Source organism: Andrena cerasifolii, chromosome 12, assembly GCF_050908995.1.
Source record: "Andrena cerasifolii isolate SP2316 chromosome 12, iyAndCera1_principal, whole genome shotgun sequence".
Classification (NCBI taxonomy): Eukaryota; Metazoa; Arthropoda; class Insecta; order Hymenoptera; family Andrenidae; genus Andrena; species Andrena cerasifolii.
Window position 1 is genome coordinate 1074127 of NC_135129.1, and position 19655 is coordinate 1093781.

At 36.9% G+C, this 19655-nt stretch overlaps 1 protein-coding gene across 3 annotated transcripts in view; it reads right to left on the reverse strand.

Annotated features, from left to right (window-relative positions):
- LOC143375455 (tubulin monoglutamylase TTLL4) overlaps positions 1-19655 on the reverse strand; it is a 507564-nt gene that overhangs the window by 381339 nt on the left and 106570 nt on the right. For all 3 annotated transcript variants that reach the window (XM_076824552.1, XM_076824549.1, XM_076824550.1), the window contains exon 3: positions 9732-9779. The gene's annotated coding sequence lies outside the window, so the exon portion shown is untranslated. The remainder of the gene's footprint in view (positions 1-9731; positions 9780-19655) is intronic.

The following is a 19655-nucleotide window of genomic DNA, read 5'->3' on the forward strand; positions in this document are numbered from 1 at the left end:
CGACGCAGCAGGTCTCTGAGATTCTTGCATCCGGCAGAATCTTTTTCTCGGGCGAGAAGATTTTGTAACAGGACCCGTGGACAGTGAGCTATGTCCAGTCTCCTCCATTTTACTGTGACTGACCTGTCTCCTACACATAGTGGACTGAAAGCTGGTTCGAAGTTGCACCAAAGAAAAGCAGGTCGATTGGAAATGCTATCTTCAGGCGCCTGGAGCTAACGTAATCCACCGCGCAAAATGTCTTCTTTCAAATTGGCCAGGGAAAACGTGACTGAACCACTGTGGGCCTCCTTAAGAAGACGTACCTTGTATCGCTCCGAAGGTGATTCATCGGACACCAGGAAAATCAAAAAGCGGAGGATTATTCTGGCGATAATACGAATACGTCGATGGCCTAGTGCACAAATATTGTATGTATGTCCACTTTTTATGAAATTTGTGTTTTTATATGCAACACACAGTTCTTGACTGTTTCTTTATGATGTATACAGTGTATGCAAATTACATTTATATCTACTTCATAAATTTGTTAAAAATTATATTTTTATTTATTGCATGTCCCTGAATTTTATTTACCAAAGGATGTTTGAACCTCTTTTTCTCGAAAACGCTAAAAGTGGATATACAATACCAATTTGTGCACCAACAAGGGTACATCCCGAACCTGGAAACTCAAAAACTTCTGAAACTTTGTGAATATGTAGGGAATTTCCTCCTGATTGCAACGCAATTTTTGTTTGCTGCCCAAATTCACTCTAAGGGGGTGTAATAATTGAGCCCTGAAAATTCGGTTATTTTCCGATTTTGTGTTATAACTTGTGAACTGTAAAATAATTTTTTTATCAAATGATAGATCTAATTAAAAGAAGTAACTTTTGTCTTGAAACTCTTTTGAGTGAATTAGGGCAGCAAACTAAAAGTGCGTTGTAATCAGAAGGAAATCCCCTACATATTCCCGGTTTCAGAATTTTTTGAATTTCCGGGTTCGGGACCTTCCCTTGTAAGCCATCGACGTATTTTTTCTTATGGAAAAAAATTAGTTTTTACTTATTTTACGAAATTATGTGAACCTGTAGTATAGTACAGTGATTCCCAACTTGTGGGTGGCGACCCCCAAGTGGGTCGCGTAATGTTTTCTGAGAGGATGCCACGGTATTTTATTTTTTTTTATAATATTATTAAGTTAGAATTATATTCCGAAGTACCTATTTTTAATGTGTTTTCTTTGGAGGGAGGGGCGAGAATTTCTTATGTTTTCTTACAGGGGGGGGGGGGGCATCTTACGTAATATTTGTTAACCTAATTTTCAATAAATACAAATTCAATCATTAATGTTCCAGAAAAGTAATTTTAGTTTCCCGAAACTGAGTTAAATGAATTATATAAACCTTTAAAAGAATTTTAATATCTGAAAAGTGCAATGTAAAAAATATTACGTAAAGACGAAGGCCGAGGGGGTGGGAATATAAAATTACGAATTCTTATGCTGGAGGAGGGAGGGGGTAAGAAAGCGCCAAAATTACCTTTACGTAATTTAAGGACGCCTCTTACCTTATTAAACTTACCTTCCCTTATATGCGGGTGGGGGGTCGCAGGTTATTTGAATATTATAAAAGGGTCGCGACTCGAAAAATGCTGGGAAATACTGGTGTAGTAGTTTTAATGAAGCTTATGTTCTTTTTCGTAAATTGAATATATGTAATCAGATTTCGGAGGCTGTTATATATAAACTGATTACAAATTGAAAAATATGTATTTACCTTTGTGTATTAAAAATAAACGAAAGTCCTTGCGTTTACTGTGCTAAGCTTTCCGATGTTATATGAAACTATTCGATTTCAATCATTATGGACAGTAGTTGAATAATATAATAAATATTTCATATATAGTGAGAAATGAAAAATGTATTAAAAAATTTATGAAAACTTTTCTGCATAGAATTTTAGAGTAAAAAATGTAAAAATTGGCCCTGTCATAGCACTTTTAACAGAATGTGTATAACAAACTGAATTTATATGGTGGTGTAAGTAAAAAGAAAATTGTAATTTATTTTAAAGATGAGCTGCAAAATTCATTTTCCTTTTTTATAATACCGAACATAGAAATTAACCGTTTAGCGAATAATTAAATGTACAATTAATGTTTCAAGATCAGATTTTCGCGACAAAAGAATAAAAAAAAATAGCTATTTCCTGGACATCCGTTAATGTACAAGATGTCTCGGAAAAGATGGTTGTTTCTTTGAAGGCAGTGTTCAGTGTTTAAGGGGTCCTGTATCTAAAAAAACGTGCACATAATGAGATAAATATACATACTATCAAAGGTATAAAAGTCTTTTTTATCTTACTAATCTTAGCTGCTATAATAGATTTATTGACGAAATAAGAACATCACTATTAAATTTTCTCCTCGATAAACAGACACTTCTTCTTCAGAGTTTTATTTTTGGGGTACAGTGAAGTAAGCAGACTACACGAACACATTAGAAGATTTTATAGAATAATCAAGTATTATAGAATATTGTATTAACGAGAATATATTAAAGTATCACACCAATTGCGCTCCAACAAATGCGACAATTATTTTTGCAAGGCACTAAGGTTTGCGTGTGATAATATGTCAGTGGTTTTATTGTCCTACTGTTACTGCAAACCTGTGTATGCGTTTAAATAACTATTTATAAGAACACTTTTACTTCATTTTATTTCTTCAAACACTGCTGTTGAAGCGACCGTCTTTATCCAAGCGACTCTGTATCCCTTGGAAAAAATGAGACCGACGTTGCAGGTTCGAACTTGCATCGAGGAAACTCAGGTCCCTTTGAATTCGTTCTTTTGCCACGCTTCGACCTTGCGTAATGCAGCGCGAAAACTGGCTTCCTCGAGTACACAATAGGTAAACGTGTCTGAACCTGCAGAAGTTTTCCGATAGAATCCTCTTCTTCTTTACTATAGAAATTTTTACACAAATCCAGTGAATCAATCTTCTCGTTCGGTTAAATAAATAAATGTAGGTAAGTAGCAGTTTAAAAAGAAAATTAGTGGAAACAAATTGGCTAGGTAGGCAATGGGTGAAACGCGTAACTCAATAAAGCTAGCTAGTGAAAAGAGAAGAGTCAATTATATAGTAGCAGAACTGATATCAGTGATATCAGTAGTGGTTGAGCATAAAGATGATGTCACTGCGATGGATGAAAATGAAACAATTTCTAGGTTAGGCGATTTTTAGTACAGTTGTTGGAATTTCAGCGGAGAACGTAAAATAAATAGTTTGTACTGTAAAATACTGTATATAAAGCAGAAAGTGTTTGTGTGTTTGTCTGTCGCCTAAAAACTTTCGAACGGTAACCTCTGGGGTCATGAAATGTGTTCCAGCTCTTTATGCTTAATTAATTCAGATGAATGTGGCTATTTTTACAACAAAAATAAATAAATAAAAGAAATTTGTTTGTATAAAATTAGAATATAAATTTCGGGCGAAGCCGAGTAGTACAACTACTTACAAGGGAGCATCGCGAACCCGGAAATTCAAAAAATTCTGAAACTTTGTGAATATGTAGGGAATTTCCTCCTGATTGCAACGCAATTTTTGTTTGCTGCCCAAATTCACTCTAAGGGGGTGTAATAATTAAGCCCTGAAAATCCGGATATCTTCCGATTTTGTGTTATAACTCGTGAACTGTAAAATAATTTTTTTACCAAATGGTAGATCTAATTAAAAGAAGTAACTTTTGTATTGAAACTTTTTTTCTACCTCTTATAGTTCCCGAGTAATAACACAACATCAGAAAATTTGTAGCTTATTGTTAACTTGTAAGTATTGTAGCCTTTTACAATAAACACTATAAAAGTCAAGCGTGAAAATTGTTCTTTTCTGAGTACAAATATTCGGTAGAAGAAGTTTTTCAGAAAAGTCAACCAGAATTGGACATTCCTTACATAGTCTTGATAAGTTAACACAAACTGCTAAATGAGTCTTGTATGAAGTTAAGGCATCATTCTACTTTGAATTTTCTCTCAATAAAGACAACATATAATGAAATAAGTCTTTTTGGAATATATTAAGCTCCTCTTATACTATATAAAAAAAAATTTAAAAGATTTTATTTACTTTGTTTCAAATGTTTTTTTATTGCGTCAACGAGACACCAAAAAAAGAGGTATGATCGTGGCGCATGTAATTTCCCGGCTCAGACTTATCTGAAACAAATAAATCCAAAAATTCTGTATCAGTATCGTTACCGCTCGTAGTTCAATTAACAATTTTTATTGAGAAATAACAAAATGGCGCCGGGTTGAAAGAAAAAGTTGCCCGTAAGGGTGTTCCCTCGAATGTTCTCCGAGAAAAATCTCGCTTACTTTTCGACAAAAATTGTTAATTGAGCTACGACCGATAACGACACTCGTACAGATTAAGAATCTTTTCAAACTTTTTGTTTCAGATAGACCTGTGCCGGGAAATCACACGCACCATGGACATACCTCTATTTTATAGGTGTCACATTAACGCTAAAAAAAACATTTGCAACAAAGTAAAAAAAATCTTTTTAATTTTTTTTGCATAATACAAGAGTAGCTTAATAAATTCCAAAAAGATTTATTTCATTATATGTTGTATTTATTGAGAAAAAAATCTTTAAAAATAGCTTCATTTTTCGGCCGATCAAAGTAGAATTACCCCTTAAATATCATTTCTTGACTTCTACGTTCATTTTACGTCTCAGACTTGAGCAAGTCCCAACACGTTTGGCCGTTCCCACGTGTGCATAACTAAAGGTGAATTGTATGCCGGTGGCTGCAGGTTCAAACCTGCGCTGTGGAAAATAGGTCGAAACGCCGTCTTCTACCTTTACGCAATGCTCTGCATTCAATGATCTGTGGAGAGCAGTCAGCAGGCAGAAACGTGTTCAAACTTGCGCGAAGCTTCCTTGAAGAAAGAGGAGCATCCCTTTATTTGATACGCCGTTTCTACCACTGTCATAAAATTTAACAATCTAACACTGAGTAAATTTTCATTGAAATGATATTCAATAATTTGAAAAACTCTTTTATGTCAACTTGATGAGCTTAATAGTTCTAATTCGGTTAATTCTACTGTACGCGCACGTGTGAGTGGCTGTCAATAAAAAATATTTATTTTGCAACGATTGTGACCCAACAATTTCAAAACTCGTTAAACTCGGGGCAGCCGAAGTTTTTCTTAATTGACACGAATTCATATCGTCGATGAATGCAAGACATTTATGCAGAAAGTAAATAAAACCATTATTTTTTTTTTGCATAAAAACGTCGAAATGTTTCCGTAAAAATCGTAACTTTCTCGTTAAAATCCCATAACTTTGTCAATTTTAGACATTTTCTTATTTTTTTAATACATCGACGATATAAATTCATGTCAATTAAGAAAAACTTCGGCTTTTTTATTTCGGGCAAAAATTGCATCCGCTAGGATGTACACAATTTGACACCTCCGGCGATAAAACAATATTAAATGAATTATTCTTGAATAAAAAAAAAAGTTTTCTTCTGTCTGAATATACAGTAAAACACTCTTAAAGTTTTGGAAAGATTCTCTTTGTATTTATCGAGGAAATATTTCTTAAAATCACCGTGTCTTCAGCGTCGTAAGCCAAGTCCTCCTCTTAAGGGGACATTGCCCTCAAAATTTTTCTGAAAACCGGTGTCGTTTTTGCATATATCTATAGTACAATAACTGAAGAATACTCACAAGGGGAGGACACCATGAGGTAGACACCGATTTTGATAAGCCTTGGCACGATGGATCTATGTCGAAAATAAGTAAATAGGTGTGCGAGCGTTTCTGCCAATGGGCCTTAATAAAAAAGATATTTACATGTAAATTATTAAAAATCTCATAGTGGCCGTGGGGTTTTAGTGGGTAAAAATCCCACACTACCCTGACGTCCGCGGGAGATTCCCTTCTGGAGGCGTCGGGGTGCCTTTTGAAGATTTCTCCAAGTTAAAACAAAATTATAAAAAAAAATAAATTTATAAAGTATTTTTTAACGTGGAGACATCTTCAAAAAGCATCCCGACGCCTCCAGAGGGGAATCCCCATTGGCGACAGGGTAGTTGAGGGATTTTTACCCACTAAAACCCCACGGCCACTATGAAATTTTTAATAATTTACATGTAAATATCTCTATTATTATAGGCTTATTGGCTGAAACGCTCGGACACCTATTTACTTATTTTCGACATAGATCCATCGTGCCAAGGCTGATCAAAATCGGTGTCTACTCATGGTGTCCTCTCCTTGTCTGATTCTACAACAATAGAAGCGACTCGACCACCGAAGGGCCGCAACATTCAAGCAAATCTTCAAACGCGTTTATCTCGAAACATGATTTTTCCGAACGGTAGACAGCATAACTAAAGAACTTATTAACCGATTCCAAAAATCTTGATGGCATTTTCTTTGTAATTGAATTCACTATCGCATCAGCCTTTGATCGTGAATTTTAGAGGTCATACTTCTTCTTTATTAACATTTTTAGGCGTAGAAGTACCCCTTTTTCATACAGTTGTATTTAAACGTGTACCAAACATCGCAATTTTGCTTTATTCGCCTTCCTAAAGGCTGCTGCGATAGTGATTGATAGAACATATGAGAATATCTTTGGTCTTTTTATTTCAGACAATTCTACGTCCAGTTTTGTTGTAGCATGGAACTGAGCGTCACGTAAAATTCAAACCATTACAGGGAAATTAAAAAAATTTGTGCATATCCTTGAAGAACGAATAAATAAAGACCATAAAGTTTTTTTACTGCAAGTTTTAAATTTTTATAAAAAAATCCTAAAAATCATCGATTTTTTTTAGCGATTTGATGAGTGTCCTCTTTTAATGAGTCCCTACAATACCTATTACCCCGAAAAATCGTACGATTCCATTTAAAAAAATCAAGGTGAGCTTGGTTTTGCAAAGAAAAGAAAAAGCATTTCCAAAATGTTTGTTGTCGCTCTATGTTGCCCATTTAGCACAGATAAATTTTTGTTAATAACTCTTTTTATCACATTATCCTAAACTGCTATAAAATTGTTGGAGAGAACATCCTGTATATTTAAAATACATTCTGTGTATTTCGCAAGCAACTGATTCCCCATTTTCAACTCGGCTTCACCGCGCCGAAAGCGAAACAATTCCACGTTCCCGAAAACACGAACGCAACATTGCGTTCCCTGTACCGTTAATAGGACTTAACCCGCTCGCGACGGTCCGCTAACCTAAATTTCCAACCCTTTTACCTGCGTTCCGAGTGTAAGGGTTAGCGGAAGCTGGGCAACAATGGAGGAAAGGGTTTCGCGGCGAAAGGGTTCACCTGCGAAAGGATCCGAATCGGGGGACAATGGGATCCCTGTCGGAGACAGAACGGCGCGACAAGTGCAGCGAGACGCGGGCCAAGGTGCATTCCAATCACGCAGCGATAAGGCGCACTAGCAGCCGCTCGATGTTTTAATCGTGCCGGTCGCGTAATCGCACCTGGTCTTCTCCACAAAACAGGGAAAGAAAGGCTGCACATGTCGATTTCGGCAGCTGCGAAAAGCGTAGGTACGCTCTACGAATGAACGTCGTGGCGTTTTAGTTAGATCCAACCGTGGAGAAAAAAAGACTATCGAGACCGAGACTAGCAACCCTTAAAGGGGGATCCCGGAGAACCTCTTTCACCGCGGCCCAACCCGATTCGCCCTGGAACGATCGAAATGTCCCTTTCCGATTGCATCCAATAGAGAGGACCAACGCACACACACGTGTGCCCTTTTACGCAGGTTTGACCCTTTTCACCTGGTTTCTCACAGGTTCGATTCTGAACCGGTGCACGCGGGGGAGGCTGCGCTAAGGGGAAGCGCGAACAAACGCTACGCTTACCCCGTACGGCGGCCCATTCAGCCAGCTAAGATATGCATCTACGGGCCTGAATAGGCCTGGAAATAACGAAATTCCGTCGGGGAATTTCGTGATTTTGAATAATATTGCATCCCCCTTTCTGTGGCGTCGGTCGGTCCTTTCGAAAGGGATCGAAAGGATCCGTGGCGAGACCCACCCTTATGTTCACGAAAATTCCCCGGACCGGTTCAGGGGACAAAGGATTCTGCGTGGCTTTCCAGAATGGACAGACGTAGTTGGACCATATAAAGGATTCATCCGCGGCGGAAACCACTGGGGGGAGGAAAGCGCCATTGGTCGCGGCGGAAAACGCGGCTTGTCCACCTACAACTTTATCCGTCACGGATGGTGGAGATGAATATAGGCATCCGAGCATGTGAGGAAGTACTAGAGGGAACAGGAACAATTGCAACGAAATAGAATTGAGGGAAGGTTACGTAGGTACCTACGTGCTTTTCCTATTCACTTCTGATAAGTATGTCTATAAAAAGAATATACGACTGCATTCGCGTTAATTATTTATCACCGAGACATTTTACTCGATGTATCAACTTATTTATTTGTCATGAAGCATGGGGTTAGGTAAAATGAATAAATGTCTTCGACTTCAGTCTTGCATTTCATTTTCCATGAGCTTGAATAAACGGAATTCCACTAATAAGGGATGTTCGGCAACTCAAAAATTCAAGAAAATTTGAAACTTTTCAGGAATGTAGTTATTTTTACTACATTCTGAATGCACTGTTTTCTGTTTCGGTAATGGAACGGTCGTGAGGGTGAAAGCACCCCCTCAAAGAAATTATGAGTTTTGAATATCTGCGAAAATATAAATGATATGGGGATTTTTTTTTAAGGTTTTTGATACCCTACCATATGGTGATAAAGAATTCATTTTTCCAAATTTATCCCCACCAACCTTCTCGAACATTCTTTATCGCCATATTGTACGATATTAAAACTTGTTTTCGATATCTTTTACGGTTTCGCAGATATTCGTGATATGAAAACTCACGATTTCTTTGACGGGGTGTTAAACCTTATGTTACCTTTGACTAAGGGATGTTACCTTTGACTAAGGGATGTTACCTTTGACTAAGGTCCCCTAGGACCGTTTCATCGCTGAAACAAAAGTAGTTAAGTTATTAGCATCAGTTGAACTACATATGTTCAAAGTTTCACATTTTCTTGAATTTTCGAGTTGCCGAAGATCTCGTGCAAGATTTTTTGTATTTAGAAACAAAAACTGAGTAACACAGAAAGTGAACAGTGAGTTCTATTTCTAGTTTGGAGGCTCTAGAGCTAAACCAAAATAAATACGAGCAATAACTAATAAACTGAAGAGTCCTTGTAGAAAATACTGTATTTGCCAAAATTAAAAAAAAATGAATCGGAAAATGTTCTACGTGGCAATGATAATACTATAGTACAGAATTTGATTTTTGGCACTTACAGTGTTTTCAACAAGGACTCTTCAACTTGTTTCAACACGAGTTGTGAAGAATGTTATTCGATAAATTTCATGGCAGTTGAAAACTATATAAAAACATGAAGGACTGCAAAATAAATTGAGTAAAGATTGACTGTAGGATCTATGAATTGTTACCAATTAATACGATACAGCACTACGAGATAGTTCAAATTGCTAGAATGTTTTTCTCTTAAATTTAGTTTTACAGTATGAAGAGTTTGCACTATTATAAGGAGCATGGTAAAATGTGTCCAAATATTAGCAAAAAATGTTTACTGCGGCAAATTATTCTTGGTATTACAACGTTAACTAAATGATTCATATGCGTGTATCTAGAATAAAACTGCATTACTTACCCACTTCCGCGCGTTCTTAAAAAATCAATGTCACCACTAGACCTTCACCTGTAACAAAATAAAAAATGTGGAGAATTTACAAGTATAAAAATTCATCTAACTATTTAGGCATTGATGTAATAAGTACTATTCGCAAAAAATGCAAGGAACAGTTCTGCTATTTTTTCACGACGTGTTTATATCTAGCCAGTTAAACATCGGTTTGCATAAATAATAATCAATTATAAATAATCACATATGACAGGCCCATTTCAAGGGAAATAAATCGTAAAAGTCCAATTTACGACGGAGGAATATTAGAATGTGAAAGGTCATATTTAAGAGATACAATTCAGCCAAAACGAGCTAAAAATTAGCCGAAAGTCAGGAAAAAGGGGATGCAGAAAAACGCGTTGCAAAATATGCAAGAATGAGAATGGACACATAAAGACATGAGAAGAAATAGTAAAATTAGGAGATGCGTCAGTCACTTTTGCGACGAACTAGACTTTACATGCGAGAAAGTGGTAGACGTAATGAGAATTGGCTGTAATAATTATGTATAATAATTAAATATACATCTTCGACAAACATATATTATCGCTTCTCTTTAGGATTGTAGAAGAACATCGTTCCATTGGCCAATTATTTATATCGGACGATTCAAGGCTAATGTCAATTAAAAGATTTTCGGTGAAATTTTCGCAATGGTTCTTTCATGTAAAAACAACTACGTATATGATTATTCTAACGCCACGTACGTAGTACGTACTCATTAGTCACAGAAGCATTCGTACCGTCTGAATTATATAATTCGCATGATTAATATTCTTTAACAATAGACAGTCTGAAATCTTTATGAATGAAAATATATAGTGTAATAATTAATCTTTTGATATATCGTTTATTGAAAAATAATAACTCAATGTAATATAAATGAAAATTTAAAATAAATTGTCGCAGATTTAATGCCACAAAAGTATTCGTACTCGTAGAATGCCAAATGTAATAATTATATTAAGAATTAATATTCTGTTGGTTCACCTTTAGACTTGATGATACCTTTTAATCGATCTGACATAACTACTCTGAACTAATTGCTGTACATTAACTTAGATCAAATATTTAACAATAAGATTAAATTATGTTCCACTAAAAGTCATACAGTCACGAACGTATGTAGAGGAGACCGGGGCAGATTGTAACAAAAAAAGTTTTCACGGTTTTTTCTCGAAAGTGTTTCCCTCAATCCGGAAATAATTTGCGTGATTTACTACTTACATATGTAGTGAACTAATTGCGTGAAAGTACGTGACAAAATCTTGGACACTTAGCCATCTAGCTTCATCTTAAACAAATCCGAATCTTTGTTACAATGTGCCCCAGTCCGGGGTAAATTGTAACACATCTGTTTTACTTATTTAAATACAAATATGAACACAAGTAAACATTTCTAAAATATATAAATGCAAACACAGATCATTATTAAAGATTTGATATACATGAGTTAAACAATTATTGCTTATTCATCTGATTCTATCAAAATCTTCTTCGCTTTCTTTACTTTTGTCTTTATACTTTTTTTATGCATTTTGGATTCTCGATTGTTCTCTTGTGCGTCTAGCGCATATTTTTCCGGTGTGTCAGCAAATAGCTTGCTTTATCAGCATCTAGAGCGGAGTAACTACTAGCATGTTACAATTTACCCCGAGCTTGAATTTTTGCGTTTTATCTCAGCAAACGAGAAGCTAAACATCAAATTATTAAAATGCGTACACATTATAATAAACCAATCTGTACTGGTTCGTTTACGACAAAGAAGCAAAAATTCAAACGGTTTCTAATGACGGTTAATTGAAATAAAAGTGCTAAGACAACATTTACTAACGTGCTCTAAATACTAAAATTCGACGGTGCTAATATCGTCGAACAGCTCTCGCATGCTGTGGGTTGCCAGATTTGTCGTTCAAAAGATTTTACTTATGTTACAATTTACCCTGTGTTACAACCTACCCCGGTCTCCCCTACCTGTGTACGTATGCACACAGGTTACGGCAAAACAAAGCCATGTTTAAAAGACCACCGAGATGTGGGACCGAACCTGTTAAATAATTGGGCCAGCTACGAAAACGAGTTTACTCAGGCGAGGAAGTGACAGTGGCGCTACACCACTCGTTAAAGTCTCTATCCGTCGCATTGGGAAATCAGAATGTAATCCCGTCCAATTGCGTATGGCACCGCCTTAATAACCGAAATTTCTGTTGACGAGCAGCAGCACCCCCAAAAAAATATTTAATAAGCGGGGGGGAAAGCGTAATAGGATTGAGCTACTATAAATTCACCCCGTTGCGTTGGAGGAGGGGCAAGGAGATAAAATTCCGATTACAAAGATCTCTATCTGGGATGCCGTTGCCTACCTGTCCAGGAACGATCACTGGCCCTCTACGATCGAGAAACGAAAAAGGAACACGGTAGCCCGTATTACGGACTATTTTTCGCCCCAAGCAAAACGGGGGACCATTTTTTGTCCACCTTTCCGTTCGTTAATTTTCTCCCCTCGTTTTCTTCTCCCCTTCATTTCACTTCTAATTCAACATTATACTACGAATTCTATAATGACGTAATTATGCCATCGGAGAAATCTTCCAGTAACATTTCCACTGAGGAAATATACCGGTAAGAGTGAGGTCACCAAAATAAATTTTTTCAAATTTTCGCATTCAATTTAGCTTTCCTTATACTTCATTTATAATATTAACGTACAATGGCTACGAATAGTGTTCCTTCTCGAGAATTCTTTCCTATTTTTTTCGACGAAAATTATTACAAATCTCATTTATTTTCGGAATTGAATTTTTAGTTAAATTAATTTGTATTTTTCTCGAGAAACTTAAGTCTACGAAAATTATTATAAATGTCATTTATTTTCGGAATTGAATTTTTAGTTAGTTCAATTTGTATATTACTAGTTAATCGCGAACGTATAAACACATCTACGATTTATAATAAATCTTATTAGTAGCATTAGAAACTATATGAATTACAATAAAAAATCTCAGTAGAGAAGATTCGACATTATTGACTGGTGAAGGTGCTCTTAAATTCTTATTTAACAATTTAGAAAAATGGTATACCTACTGATTTAAGTAATGAGTTTCTTGTGGCTATTAAAGAAGAAATATCGAAAAGAAGAGACAAAACTATTGTATCCCTTATAAAATTGTTGCATAGGTAATGGAGAATCTCTTCAAAAAGATTCAAAAGACGCGTTTGTCATTAAATATCCACGACAGATATGTATATAACGCCAAAAAAAAATTTAAGTAGCTAGACTTTTCGGAAAATATAACAGTAAGCATGATTCTTCTGAAAGTACTGGAAAATTTACGGGTCCTCAAAACGAAGAATTACCATTAGGAAAACAATTAGAGATAGCAATCGCAGAGAGCCTCCAAGAAATTAGTATCAACCAAGAAGACGATAAATTCTGGACTTTAACAAAGGAATTTCATATTTTTGAGTTCACTGGAAAGACACCCAATTTACCATAACTTTTGGATATGCTACATAGGGTTAAGTCAACATCCACTCAAAACGAAAGAAAGTTTTCTACAGCTACAGATTTTATCACAAAAAAAAGAAACAGATGAAAAAACATTTTAAAATGAAAAAATAATTTTTCACTTTGCACAAATTTTGTATTAAATAAATAAATATATCAATTATATTTAATATCTGTTTTTTCATTTATACAAGGTTTGTGCAAATTAGACAGGAATGAACAATTAGTTAAGCAAAAATATAAATTTTCTAATATTTTTTTCAATTTCTCCAGAAGTATGATCTGATTTCTGATTTCTCGAGAAACAAAAAATATCGAGAAATCAGGAACACTAGCTACGAATAACTGTAAGTTTAGTATTAGTAAGTAATAAGTAAGTGAAAAGTAAGGGGAAAAAACAAGGAACGTTCATTTTTGTTGGTGGCAACTGGGATTACAGAATTGTCAAATCACAAAGAGTTATAAAGTTCAAATGTAATGCTTCCGTAAGATAACTTTACAGTTTTGGTATACTAGCTAAAAACAAGAAATGTCCACTCTGCAATGGAAAAAGAGTGAGAAACAGAATACCTGACAATTAATAAAATGACTGGCTTTCCTTGTTTTGATAATAATAGAAGTATAAATTTCTTATTTTGTTTCAGTATGCTACCTTGTTAAAAAATATTAAAATAATGAAAAACAATTATTACTTTATTGCTTTTTTTCTGGCCCCTAATTAGGGTATAAGCTTCATGTTATGAAGAATGCAGATAAATTCATTGCATCTTGTTTCTTTATTGGTGGACTAAAGTATTAAAACTTAATTTTCTCGATAAAGCTATTAACCTTCAAGTATTCATTACTATAATGCCTTCTGTTTCGCGCATTGAGTGCATAGACTGCAGTTTCCGATGCGTTTGATGCCCGTGAGGTTGCGCGGACTGTTCAAACTTAAGTAGCTATGTAGCTATGATTACTTTAAATTTAATTCAAGACTTTTGGACGGTTTGTCGAAGCAGGCTTCCTAACTACATTCCTCCGGATGGGGACGAAGATCCGGGACGAAGCTTCCAGAACAGAAACAACTCGAAACCCGACTTCTGCGTGCAGAAATGATTCCTCTTTATATTAGCAAATTCTCCTAGCCTCTTCCTCGTGTAGGTACATCAGCGTGCGACAAAGCTTTCCTATCACGCGTGTACACCCAGATCAACTGTGTAGAATGTGAGCTCAGCTACACAATTTGAATCCATAAACGATTTACCAAAAAGAAAAGGGTCACCGAGACGCGCAGGTATTACTTTAATCCACGGCTCCACGGTGAAGAAGGATCCAACGTTCGTTCCCTCCGCCGTAAAACAAACACGTAAACAGGCAACGTCGTGTAAGCAGGTAAGCAAATCCGTGCCGTGAGGAGGGAGGACCCCGTATCTCGATCATGAAATCAGTACGATTACACGGTCGAGCGCAAGAGGGACAACGGGACGAGAAGGATAAGGGGGGAAGGAGAGAGAAAAGCCGAAGGGGAGAGCAGGATCACTGCAGGGAGAAGGATGGCCTTCTGGATGCACCTGCCGGTGACGTCAGAAGGGACTTCTTGTTTGGAGCTGCACAGCCCCGGGGGTCACCACTACTGTTCTAAAGTTTCAGCTCACCCCCAGCTTCTTCTCTTCCTTTCTTCGGAGCACAGCGCCGCGAAAAGAACAGTCGCGAGCCCCTTGCTCCGGTATTATTTATATGCTAATGAAAACCCGTGAAAAGGCGTGATATCGGTTGCGTATCCATAAACACCCAAGTGGGTGGACACCAGGGTGGAACTTTAATTCGATCGGTTGTAACATGTACTACCTCGACAAGAAAGATGCGAAGTCGAAGCATTCTCATTACTTCTTAAATAATTTTTTTTCAAGTTAAATTACTGTGATATAAATTTTTTATTTTAAAATACAATAAGGTCGTTCTTATTCTCGTGCGTTTTTCAGTAGTTGCGCTCTAAGGGGCGAATCCTATTTTATGGGCTAAAAACATAGCACAATTTAGGATTTTTTTTTAAGAAACTAGCATTTCGATTCATTTTTTTATTCATTTTTAATAATAAATATAGTTGTGAATCATGCCGTGCAATAGTCGTCTGCTGGTGTGCATGATATTTACCTTCCAGGAAATCTGAAACAGAAAAATGAAACGGCGTTTTACTTTGTACATATGTAGCTTCAATTTGATCAACCAGAATACCGCTAAGTTCTATACTTCTTTTGTTATGTAAGAAAATTGACGCAAAAATTGAAGGTTCGGACCTTTCAGTTTGAAAACTCTCCAAACTACTAAATAATTTTTTTTGCTTTTTGCTGATTCCTCAATTTCAAGCTACATATGTATAAAATAAAACGCCGTATCATTTTTCTGTTTCAGAGTAATCTGACAGATAAATATCATCCACACCAACGGACGACGAATTTTGCGCGTCGTGATGGTCGATCATGCGTATCTACTATATTTATGGTTAAAAAGTAATGAAAAAAAATCTGCAGCTTCTTCAAGGATGCATGAAAACATGCTCCAAATTTCAGACGAACCGAATCGCTGGATTCTTAAAAAAAAAATCCCCAATTTTGCTATGATTTTAGTCCAAAGAATAGGATTCCCTCTTAAGTAATACAAATAGGAATTTCGAACAAAAGCTATCCGAAAAAGAGAAGAAACTTCTGAATCTAGTACGTTACTTAAATTACCAAATTAAACGACTACTGTGCTGCAACACCCCCGCGGGAGCCTTCGACTGAATTCTAATTAGAAGCTATCTGCATACGCGGTTTTAAATAAATCTCATACTACTCGATTCACCCTGTATCCACTTTCGATTTTTCAGCCGATCAAATTGCATTCCTGCGAGTAAAATACGGCCGCCCTTCACCCGAAGCGACAAACAGCCAAAGAAACGAACAGACAACGAAACGCAAGCTAATATCTGCCCGGTTTCGCCCCTAAGCTACTGTCCGGCATGGAGCGACGATGCATAACCGAGCCATTTCAGGCTTATTATTTAAAACGCCCGCGAAAACGTCCGTGGACCGATACAATCGGTATTCCGTGGATGGCATTTTAATCAAGATCGTGTCACTTCGTTCACCTAATGCCACCACCAACGTCAGAATCGTTGGCCCGCGAGCCAACCTTTTATCTGATGAACGTTCGTCCAGCCTCGGACATTTGCATAATCTAATATCCCTCATCCTGGCCGAGGCGTAGAACGAAACTACATTCATCATGCGTTGCTGTTTTCCTTTTTTAATAAAAAAAATGACGCTTGACACCTCGTTTCGCAAAATAAAATGTGGGGGAAACAAAACGTACCAAAAAGGGTCACGATTCGGTGAAACGAGTTGCCGCGAAAGTCGTGGCGTTGTTTCTTCTCGTTTTTCAAACGTTAATGGTAATTGCGGATTTTAATATCGGGTACATTTGCGCGACACGTTTCTGGGTTAGCATCACCCTCTGAATTGGATATTTCCTAATCGAGTTTGAAATAATTCTGGAGGGAAAGGTAAGATTTTATTATAAATATTTGAAACATTTGTGACAGTAACGGTTCAATTGTGTTTAATAATACCTATAGGTATTCCTTGTTAGGGAAATATCCTGGAAAGGATTAACAAGTCGAATGTTTCAAAATTAATTAAATAGACTTCGTAACTGACAAAAGATGTAGGTACCTAATTTCTTTTCTCTGGTTTCCTGATGTAATTAATTTTCTTTCTTAGGAACAGTTGTATTTCATAGTATAGTAACACGGTAGAATTTTTTGTAAAAAATGTTGGTTGATGAATTCAAATGATAATAAAATAATATTATAGTTTTAATATTGAAGTTATTGGCTGCCACTTCCCTGCTTGTTTCCTTTTACAAAAAACGCAATCTCCAATAAATAATTTAAAATAGTGGTGAAAACCAGGCACTATATATCATTGGCAATTAATGATTTTATGTTCCAATAAAAGTGTAATTAGGTGATATAATGAGGTGTCAATTAAATCGCTGCATAATGATAATAGCAAACCATTAACACTTTAATATCTAATTACGAACGCATAGCAATGCACATTGTCACTGAAAGTTATTAATAACAAATCCTAAACGGTAAAATATATCTGAACGAACAGCCGCTACTAAACAAAATTCACTACACGATTCAGCAAGCGCAGCGAAATTATTAAATGCATAGTGTGGTTGCCTTTCTTAGCTTTCGTTACTGCTAATTAGGTATTTGTTAATTACAGTTTACAGAAACCTGCCGTGACATTTCCTCTTATAAACGATACCATTAACGTGCACCCTGGCATATGCATGACCAATTAAATTCGTGCTCCTACATCAGAGTGAAAGGGGCGGCCTTGAATTGATTAGAATTCGACGACCGTATTAGGAACCGGTTACGAAGTCCATCCGTAGGAATAACGAGAACGTGGATTCGACGTTTCACGGACTGCCGAAGACGACACGGAGTGACAGATGCCAGTTGTCCAGCAATCTTTTAAACTGTTCTAATAAAACACTAACAAGGGAAGATCCCGAACCCGGAAATTCAAAAAATTCTGAAACTTCGTGAATATGTAGGGAATTTCCCCCTGATTACAACGCAGTTTTTGTTCGCTGCCCAAATTCACTCTAAGGGGGTGAAATTGACGCCCGAAAATTTTCCAATTTTGTGTTATTACTCGTGAACTGTAAAATATTTTTTTACCAAATGGTAGATCTAATTAAAAGAAGTAACTTTTGTGTTGAAACTTTTTTTCTATATCTTACAGTTCGCGAGTTATAACACAAAATCGGGAAATAGCCGAATTTTCGGGGGTTAATTTCACCCCCTTCGAGTGAATTTGGGCAGCAAACAAAAATTGCGTTGTAATCAGGAGGAAATCCCCTACATATTCACAAAGTTTCAGAATTTTTTGAAATTTCGGCTTCGCGATCTTCCCTTGTAAGGTGTTTCGTGTACCCCTTCGCCAACCTGTCACCACGATGACACGAAGAGCGCAGGAAATTCAGTAGACGTTTCTTCAATTTTCTTAAACGCTAAAGAATTTGAAAATCAACCCCTTAACGACACACTAAATTTTAGAGAAACGTTCAAAAACTACAACTTTTTTCTGCTTCTATTTTACTATATTACTGTTTACAAACTGGGATGAAACACTGTTTTTTTCAAGCGTTTCTTTTTCATTCTATCGAATGTAATATTACGGAGGTGGGTGTTAAGGGGTTGAGACGCAGCAATTTTATTATTTGACACGTAATGAAACTTAGATTCAATGTAGGCACTGTTTTACTTACAGTGTAAAAATAAAATTAATAATATATAGCCGCAGATAACATATTTGTAAATAATGTGACTGGAAATATTCGTGTTAGTCGTTCCAAGTTCCTTTTACGACTGAACAGGAGAATTACTTAAGCATAACATGGCGGCAGGAAATTTTGAAGCGACGTAAGCTTGTTTTCCTCCGAGAAGTGAAAATTGCCGAACCGTAATTTATCCAACGAGTCCAGCGAGGAGCGAAAGACACGGCGATCAAACGAGATAAACCACTTACTTAAATGTCTGCTCCACCATCGGGCCTCGAGCGAAATACCGTACGAACTTACCGAGATCTTTGAGCGCGCAAATAAAAAGCAAACTGCGAGGACGTAGCGGAGAGACGCCGAGCGCGGTGTCTTCATGAAAGTAAAATCATTTCCTGCCGCGGGGACGTTCTCCCTGCAGGTCTGACGAGCACCTCCGCTTCACCTGCCCCGAACTGTAGTTCCGAAGCGCAAAGTGAAAACAAATACCCCCGGTGTACCTGTCCTCGGGAAGGGCAGACGGTACCCCACGAAGCGATCCTGCCGATGCGTCGGTGCCTCTACGGGATTTGTCCACGACCTTCACGAACCCTCTTTCCGACCTCGACAGGTTCCTCCGCGGGGCACTGTGCTGCACTTGCCACATCTCGACAAGAATATTTCGGGAATATTCTGTCGCGTTACCTCGGGCCACCAGAGGCTATCGTAATTGCGAGGATATAAATGTTGGACGTCACTATTTGACAGGTGCCGGCGTAAATAAAGCTAATTCTGTTAGTTTGATAGATAGATGAAGTTAAAATATTTTTTGCTCGTTAATTATTTTACTTATCTTATTTTCTTTGAGTTTTTATGATATGGCTTGTGTCATAAGCTAGCGTTAGTGATTGAGGAGCCCGGTGGAAAGCAGGAACATGCCACCGTTTTATGATTTTAGGGGAAAGGAAGTTGAAGGAAAAATTCTTTTCATAGGAAATGTGGTATAGGGTAAAGGCAGGTAATATGGAACGGCACGTAATATGGAACTTCGTGAAATTTCGATAATGAAATAACGAACTCCT